At 44.7% G+C, this 9,307-nt stretch overlaps 1 protein-coding gene across 1 annotated transcript in view; it reads right to left on the bottom strand.

Annotated features, from left to right (window-relative positions):
- TMEM132D (transmembrane protein 132D) overlaps nucleotides 1-9,307 on the bottom strand; it is an 810,921-nt gene that overhangs the window by 764,777 nt on the left and 36,837 nt on the right. The window lies entirely within an intron of this gene.

A 9,307-nucleotide genomic window follows, 5' to 3' on the forward strand; every position in this document is an offset into this window, starting at 1 on the left:
GATGGGTGCCCTTATGACAGAGTCCGGGGGAACGCGACGGGTGCCCTTATGACAGAGTCCGGAGGAACGTGATGGGTGCCCTTATGACAGAGTCCAGGGGAGCGGGATGGGTGCCCTTATGACAGAGTCCTGTGGGAGTGTGCTCATCCCTTCCGCCATGTGAGCACACGGTGAGAACGTGCCATCTCTGAACCAGAAAGCAGGTCCCCAGCAGACACTGAATCGGCAGCTGCCTTGATCCTGGAGTCCCAAACTCCAGAACCATAGAAATAGATCCCTGTTGTTTACAAGCCACCAGTCTATGGAATTTTATTAGATTGGTATGAAAGTAATTGCAGCTTTGCCATTAAAAGCAAAAACTGCAATTACTTTTGCACCAACGTACTCAGCTCAAAATGATTAAGACAATGTTGTCTTTTCTTCTCACTGAATTAATTGCCAATATTTTAAAATTAAAACACGTAATGGTTAATATGAGATGTCAACATGATTGCAGGATGCCTATAAGACTTTGCATAGCTGGTAAAGTATTATTTCTGGGTGTGTCTGTGAGGGTGTTGCCAGAGAAGATTCACAGTTGAGTCGGTGGGCTGGGAGAGGCAGACCCACCCTCAGTGTGGGTGGGCACCATCCAATCAGCTGCCAACGCGGCTAGAAAAAGCAGGCAAAGAAGGTGGTTATTAAGCTGGCTTCCCGAATCTTCTGGCCTTCAACTTTCTCCCATGCTGGATGCTTCCTGCCCCAGACTCCAGATTCTTCAGCCTTTCGACTCTTGGACTTACACCAGCGGTTTGCTGAGGAGTCTGGGGCCTTTGGCCGCAGGCTGATTGGTGGCTGCACTGTCAGCTTCCCTACTTTTGAGGTTTTGTGATCAGACTGAGCCACTGCTGGCTTCCTTGCTCCTCAGCTTGCAGACAGTCTATCACAGGACTTTGCCTCGGATCATGCGAGTCAATTCTAATAAACTCCCTTCCATGTGTACATCTCCCCTATTAGTTCTGTCCCCCTGGAGAACCCTGACTCATACAGAACATTTCACATAAACATGTGCATTTATACTTTCTCATGGAAATTCTGGGGTCCTGGTCACAGGGGGCTCACACTGCCCTTGGCACTGAGAAGCAGCTGCCCCTGGACAGAAAACACACACCCTAGACTAACACGGCCCCACTCTGCTTCTGTGGACGTTTGAGAATGCAACCTGCTAGGCCGGGCGCGGTGGCTCAAGCCCGCAATCCCAGCACTTTGGGAGGCCGAGACGGGCGGATCACAAGGTCAGGAGATGGAGACCATCCTGGCTAACACAGTGAAACCCCGCCTCTACTAAAAAATACAAAAAAACTAGCCAGGTGAGGTGGTGGGCGCCTGTAGTCCCAGCTACTGGGGAGGCTGAGGCCTGAGAATGGCATAAAACTCGGGAGGCGGAGCTTGCAGTGAGCTGAGATCCAGCCTGGGCAACAGAGCGAGACTCCATCTCAAAAAAAAAAGGCTGCAACCTGCTAAGAAAAACTATGCAAAACTTGGAAATAAGGCAAAACGATTACTGCATGCCCTTTCAAAATCACGCTAGAATATTCGACATGTCCACTGAAATGTCATGGGAGACTCTAGGGAAAGAGAACTTTATTTGACATACCATTTACTATTGATCAGGGCCCAAACTCTGTCAATTTAGATGTTAACTTGGAGTAGATTGATACATTACAAATGACTTTTGTCCAGCAGAGATGAGAATAATTTCTGTGTTATAGGAAAGAAAGCCTCAAAGGGGATTGTTTTATTGCCCTAGGGCATTAAACTGTTCTGCATCAAACTTTTCAATCTCTTGAAGTATTCTTTTTCCCTGTGTATATGTATGCATAAATATATATACATATGTGTGCATATATATAAAACTTCTCATAACCTAATTTTATCCAGCTATGTCATCTTGTTGGCTTCTGTATTAGTCCATTCTCACGCTGCTATAAAAACACACCCGAGACTGGGTAATTTATATAAACGAGAGAGGTTTAATTGACTCACAGTTCTGCAGGGCTGGGGAGGCCTCAGGAAACTTACAATCATGACAGAAGGGGAAGCAAACGTGTCCTTTTTCACAGGGCAGCAGGAGAAAGAAGAATGAGAGCTGAGCAAAGAGGGAAGCCCCTTATAAAATCATCTGATCTCATGAGAACTTACTCACTATCACAAGAACAGTATTAGGGAAACTGCCTCCATGATTCGATTATATACACCTGGTCCCTCCCACGACCCGTAGGGATTATGGGAACTACAATTCAAGATGGGATTTGGGTGCAGACATAGCCAAACCATTATCAGTTTGCATATCAATAAATGAAGCAATTACTGGAACCTCCTTCACTGTGTTATGTTTTTAACCTTTTGAAACTCTAACTTTCTGAAAATATTTTTTATAGAATTATACATTGAGAAATCTGTGACTATTCCAGTGGAATGAAATGAAAAATGATCTGCCTTGTAGAGTTGAAACCACTTTTGCAAACATTTTAACAGTTAGAAATTGATAACTTTGAGAAAATTATAAGAAACATAGAGGATGTGATCTAACTAACCCCCATCTTACCTTTAACCTCCAAACTGCCCTTGGTCACTCCTGGGCTTGGACCAAGCTAACTTTGGGAGAAATTTAGTTTATAGTTGGAATGATAATAACCCTTCCCCAAAACTAAACCTCCTTTGTAAAAGCAATGAAAGGCCACCATGTTAGGAAAATGAGAGAAGCCTGAATTCCACTAACATATAGGCTTAGTTAAATGATTACCAGGCTGGGCGCAGTGGCTCACACCCAATTTGGAGGCCAATTTGGGAGGCCAAGGTAGATGAATCACCTGAGGTCAGTAGTTCAAGACCAGCCTGGCCAACATGGCAAAAGCCCATCTCTACCAAAAATACAACAATTAGCTGGTCGTGGTGGTGCGCTCCTGTAATCCCAGCTACTAGGGAGGCTGAGGCAGGAGAATCACTTGAACTCAGGAGGTGAAGGTTGCAGTGAGCTGAGATTGCACCACTGCACTCCAGCCTGGGCAAGAGAGAGACTCTGTCTCAAAGAAAAAAAAAAAAAAAGGATTACCAGCCATTATTCTGGAGGTCACAAGATTTGCAATTTCCCCAATTTCTGGCAGATCTGACGTTATCTATTTACATCACTATCTACAATAGTGATGTCTATTGTAGAACCCAAGATTGGACTTTTGAGATGTCCTTTCAGGTTTCTGCATTTCTGAGGACTAGATGGTCCCACCCAGACCCAAGACTCTTGACTTAACTGCTCCTGTAGCCACATTCAGCACACAAGGGCCATATCCCTACAATTGCATCCACAACCAATCAGCACATCCCTTCCCTGGTCCCCTGCCCACCAAATTATCCTTGAAAAACACTAGCCTCCAAATTCTCTGGGAAGCTGATTTGAGTAATAATAAAGCTGCCGTCTCCTGTTGAGCTGGCTTTAAGTGTATGATACTTTTTCTCCTTTTCAATTCCTCTGGGTTGATAAATCAGGTCTGTCTGGGAAGTGGGCAAAATAAACCTGTTGGTCAGTTACAGAATGGTTTTGAAGGCTGGTTTAGGAAGGCACAGAATACAGATGCTCTCAACTCTAAATTTCAAGCCTCAAATCAGGTGGAAACCTCAAACTTGGGGAAATTAATCCTTGCTGGGGCTGGCTGAGGATTTCCATGCTGAAAGCAGACCCAGCCTTCAGGAGCCAAGAGCGAAGGCATTCTCCAGGGGGCTGTGTGTTTGCCGACACTCCACTGCACAGGTGTCTCTCTGCACAGAGCAAACCTGCCCTTTCAATTCACTCTGAGCCACCAGTTCAATGTTTTCCATCTGTGCTCTCTGAACTTTCCATTTCCAATAGGTTCAGACTAATTCACGGCAGCCATGGGGGTTGATCGGCTATGCCTCTCCCATCACATCCAAGGGCTGCATGTTGACATCCTTAAAAGAATTTAGAAATAAATCTAATAGAGCGCCTTTCATGCCGGAGGACTGTTTATTTGAATTCCATTAAGAGTGGACACAAGTATAAGCAAAGAATGAGTCTGGGCTTCAAAAGCACTTAGCCAAGCCATTTACCCCCATGTTGGATAAAACCATTCCATTGTAATAAAATAAAAACACCACTGAAAGTTGACACAGCCTAGGCTAAAAGCTTGATGTTTAAGCAGCAGCAAGATTAGCTCAGTCCAAAAAAAAAAAAAAAAAGCCATAGCAGCCCAGCCACAGAACAGAAACACATCACAACATGCTTTGCATGTTGATGGAACTGAACGGCGCTGGCTGGTGCAGTTCCGCCTTCCTCAGCGAGGGAGGGATTCCACGGCAGATGTAAATGGGAACTTAAGGCCATTCATCAATTCATTCAGAGAACCGAGGCATTGAAAATTGCGGAGGAGCTTGGGCTTGGAATTAGGAACAGGCCGGTTATCAGACAAATGTGGGCTGTGTCACATGAAAGTCACTATAATTTTTAGCTTGGGCAAAAGTATAAATTACAGACCTTGGTGTCTGTCTTGGAGCACTGCGGTGAAGCCTTACAGAACTGGGAGGCATGGATTTGTGGACAGTCACTAAGGAATCAACTAGCCGGCCACCCCCACCCCAAGCCCCCAGTGGAAACTAATAGGTTTTCCAGATGCAAAACCATGTTCTTCCCAAGGGAATCGAAGAGTACACCTGCTCCCTGTACAGTTACGGGTGCAGAGACCAGGGTGCAAAGTGTATAGCATCTCACATTAACACGGGGGATCTGGTATTTTTAAGTTCACTGTTGGTCAATTATTTGCAGAGACTAGGGTGCAAAGTGTATACAGCATCTCACATTAACACAGGGAGTCTGGTATTTTTATGTTCACTGTTGGTCAGTTATTTTTTAAAATGAAGAATTCTGTTTTTTTAGACACCTTAATTTTTCTACCTTATAATGATGCTTTTTAAAATATCAACTTTGCTAAAGCAGGCCTTAAAATCTCCCATTCAAGCAAAATGTTAGTGAGCCTTGCTAGTATCACCCTCCGAATAAAGCTTGTGTCCTAAGAGCTGATAGAAAATAAGAATGCAAAAACATTGGGATTTGTGTGAAATCAGCTGTCCTCCCCAGAAAAGAAGAAAGATTTCTGTGTAGTCTTATGTCCCCATGATATTTTAATACATGAAATGCTAGCATCAGAACATCTAGGTATTGTTTATTTGTTTCTGTTTTTTGTTTTTTTGGGGGAGGGAGGGGGCAGGGGAGGAAATTGTAACAGGAATCTTTTCTGCCATGTTCTGGTAACTGCCTACACGAACTAATACAGCCTCATCAGTTAGCAGAGTTTATCCCTCTAACAACAGTGATAAGTTTAGGGCTATGGTAGGTTTCAAAATAAGTCTGAAAAACTTTTTATCACTCATCCCTTTAAAGTGTGAGCCCAATCGCACTACCACTAGCACCAGCGAGGGCTGGACCTGCTATTTCACTTCTAATGAACAGCATATAGCTGAGATGACAGAATGTGAGTTCCAAAGGTGGGGCATAAAAAGCACTGCCACGCCTATCTTACTCTCTGGGGAAAGCCAGCGCCATCTTGTGAGGAGACTCAAGTAGCCCTGCAGAGTGGTCCAGGTGGAGAGAACTAAAACTAGAACATCAGCCATTTGAGCAAACCACCTTAGAACTGGATTCCCCAGCCCCTGTCAAGCCTTCAGATGATTCCAGATATCAGTCTTGGAATCTCTCAGCTGAGGCCTCAGACATCATGAAGCAAAGACACACCAGCCCCACAGGACTGTGTCTGCATTTCTCTCCTATAGAAACTGCAAAATCATAAATAACTATCCTGCTCTAAATCACTATCAGAGTTTTGGGGTAGTCTGTTATACAGCAATCGATTAACGCGCATGCCCACAGGCAGACCCATAAGACTCAGGGAGTGGCTGTTTATTTCAACCACTTAAAAAGAGAAGGTGTTTTTCCTGCTGAACCTGAAGTTTGGAGGATGTAACTGGGGAGCTGCTGGAGGCCACCACATAAGGAGACTGCCTGAGAAGGAAGCCGTTCCCGAGGACAGCAGAGACAAGAGATGGGGACAGACTAGTGGCACTGATGTTGAGTCCCTGGATCAAGCTATGCCTGAAGGTTATTCTGACATTTTTAGTTGTTTGGGCCAATAAATCCCCTTGCCACCTGCATTCTTACCTGAAGTAAGTTTGGGTGGGATGTCTGTCATTAGGTATTCAATGACCCCTGACACTGTACATGCAGCATGCTCTGCACTATCTCTCACATAGCACTCTAGATAGTCCGCAGGATAGACTCTGTCCTCTGAGTGCAATGGCTAGCTCTTAAAGTGACCACAACCAATTAGACAAAGGGTTGGTCATGCAAGATGGGTCCACAGAAGTGAGCTGCATCCAAACTCTGTGTGAGCTCATCACGAAGGCTGTAATCACAGAACTTCTGCTCATGATGGAGCCTCTAATGTCAGAACTTATTTTCCAGTGGGAAAAGCTGGAAATCCAGGTAATAAGCAGACACGCAAATAAATACCCAGGATGAGCTGAGGTGGAGGTAAGTGCCGTAAAAGTGATGCACTGGAGACTCCTGTGTGCAGGCTGGGCAAGGACGACCGCTCTCATTGGTGACAGTCCGCTGGCACTGGAGTGCTGAGGGGCAGCTCTGCAGTGGTACAGAAGCCTGAGGGACAGAGTTCCGGGCAGAGGGAACTGCAGAGAAGGAAATGAACTTGGAGGCAGGGGTTCCATGAACAGAATAATATCCGGTGTGGCTGGAGCATAGAGAGCAGAGCGGAGAATACCAGGAGAATATTAGCAAACACAGTCCTGCTACTATGGTCACAACCAATTCCACAAAGGCGTGGTTGTGTAAGATGGGTCCACAGAAGTAAGTTCCCTCCAAACTCTGTGAGCTCATCATGGAGCCTGCAATCCTACAACTTCTGCTCATCAGTTGTACGAACACTCCAAGAGACAGGAGTGATTACGTGTTGGCATGGAGGGAATCTGGGTTTCATTGTGAGTGCAATGGTCTGACTTGTGTATTTTAAGCACCCTGACTGTTGTGTGAAGAACAAACTGTGGGGAGCAAGAGTGTTCAGTCCGACACACGGAATACACTGAACGCATCGCAACTGACGACCGCCTGGGCATCCTCTGTGCCAGGCACTGGTCTACGTGCTTGATGGATATTATCTCACTTAATTCTTGCAGTTCCAGGATGGAGGTATTTTATAATTTGCATTCAGCAGGCAAGGGAACAGGGGTACAGTGTAGACAGAATTCATGGGACTAATGGGTTAAGAAGCCTGGATTTGAACCAGAGGTCAGGCTCCAGAGCCACATCGCGGTGTGACCCTCTCTTTGCAGTACTATAGGACCGGGGTTGTCTGGCTGTCTCAGATCCTGTGCCTAACGACTAAGACATTGTTAAGGTTTGTGTTTGTTTTGGTTTGGTTTTCCTCTCACACTGCTGGGGTTTTACTCCACACCCCCTGGGTTTAAAATTGTATGTTTATTCTCAAAAGACGGCAAACAAATAGCCAAGAAGTCTATGAAAAAGGGTTCAACATGACTATTCACTAGGGAAATGCAAATCAAAACCACAATGAGATATTACCTCACACCTGTTAGGACAGCTATTATCAAAAAGATGAAAAATGAGTGTTGGACAGGATGTAGAAAAGAGAGACTCCTTGCACACTGTGGGTGGGAATGTAATTTGGTAAAGCCATTACGGCAAACAGTACGTGGGCTCTTGGAGATATTAAAAATAGAACTCTCATATGATCCAGCAATCCCACTCTGGGTATATATCCAAAGAAAATGAGTCAGCACCCCGCACAGACATCTGAACTCCCATGTTCAGAACTTCTGGTCGTCATGCGGCAGGATTCACAATAGCCAAGATGAGTCAGCCGATGTGTCCATTAATGAATGAACGGACACAGAAAATGTGGGGTATAGATATATAATGGAATATTATTTAGTCCTTAAAAAGAAATACATCCAGGCACAGTGGCTCATACCTGTAATCCCAGCACCTTGGGAAGCCGAGGCAGGCAGATGACCTGAGCTCAGGAGTTGGAGACCAGACTGGGCAACATGGAGAAACCCCAAAACCCCGTCTCTACAAAAAAATACAGAAAGTAGCTGGGCATGGTGGTATGTACCTGTAGTCCTTGCTACTCGGGAGGCTGAGGCAGGAGGATCACTTGAGCCCGGAGACAGAAGTTGCAGTGAACTAAGATTATGCCACTGCACTCCAGCCTGGGTGACAGAGCCAGGCCCTGTCTCAAAAAAGAAAAAGAAAGAAAGAAATCCTGCCATTTACAACAATATATACATGACACTGAAAGACATGAAGCTAAGTGCAATAAGCCAGGCACAGAAATACAAATACCACATGATCTCACTCATATGCAGAATCTAAAAAAGCTAAACTCAGAGGAGCAGAGAGTAAAATGGTGGTCGCCAGGGCTCGGCAACACTGGTGAGAGAATGGGGAGATGCTGATGATAAAGGGAAACACTCCTGTTATGCCAGAGGAGCCAGTTCTAGAGTTTGAATGAACCACAGAAGGACTAGAGTTAATAATTCTGTAGAGTGTCCTTGAAATTTACTGAGAGGATAAATCTTCAGTGTTTTCATCATAAACAAAGAAAGTAAAACAAAGAAAACAGTCACTGTAGAAAGGGATAGATATGTGAACTAGCTTGACGATTTCACAATGTGTACATGCAGCAAATCATCAAATTGTACATCTTCAATAGATACAATTGTTTGCCAATTTTACCTCAATAAAGCTTAAAAGCCAAAGTAAATTTTGAAAGATATATACTTAAGCCAAAACTAACCTAGTGACAAAATAACCTAGTTGACAGGGGCCAGAGATGGGTTGGGGTTACCTGAAAAGGATCAGAAGAAACTTCTAGGGCAACGGAAATATCTGTGTCTTATATTGAGACAGTGTTTCTATGGTACACACATGAGACGGCATTTCTATGGTACATACGAGGCAGCGTTTCTATGGTACACACATGAGACGGCGTTTCTATGGTACATACGAGGCAGCGTTTCTATGGTACACATGAGACAGCGTTTCTATCATACACACATGAGACAGCATTTCTATCGTACACACATGAGACAGCGTTTCTATGGTACACATATGAGGCAGCGTTTCTATGGTACATGAGACAGTGTTTATATGGTACACACGAGAGAGCGTTTCTACGGTACATACATGAGACAGCGTTCCTATGGTACACACATGAGACAGCGT

This window comes from Piliocolobus tephrosceles, chromosome 10 (genome assembly GCF_002776525.5).
Source record: "Piliocolobus tephrosceles isolate RC106 chromosome 10, ASM277652v3, whole genome shotgun sequence".
Lineage (NCBI taxonomy): Eukaryota > Metazoa > Chordata > Mammalia > Primates > Cercopithecidae > Piliocolobus > Piliocolobus tephrosceles.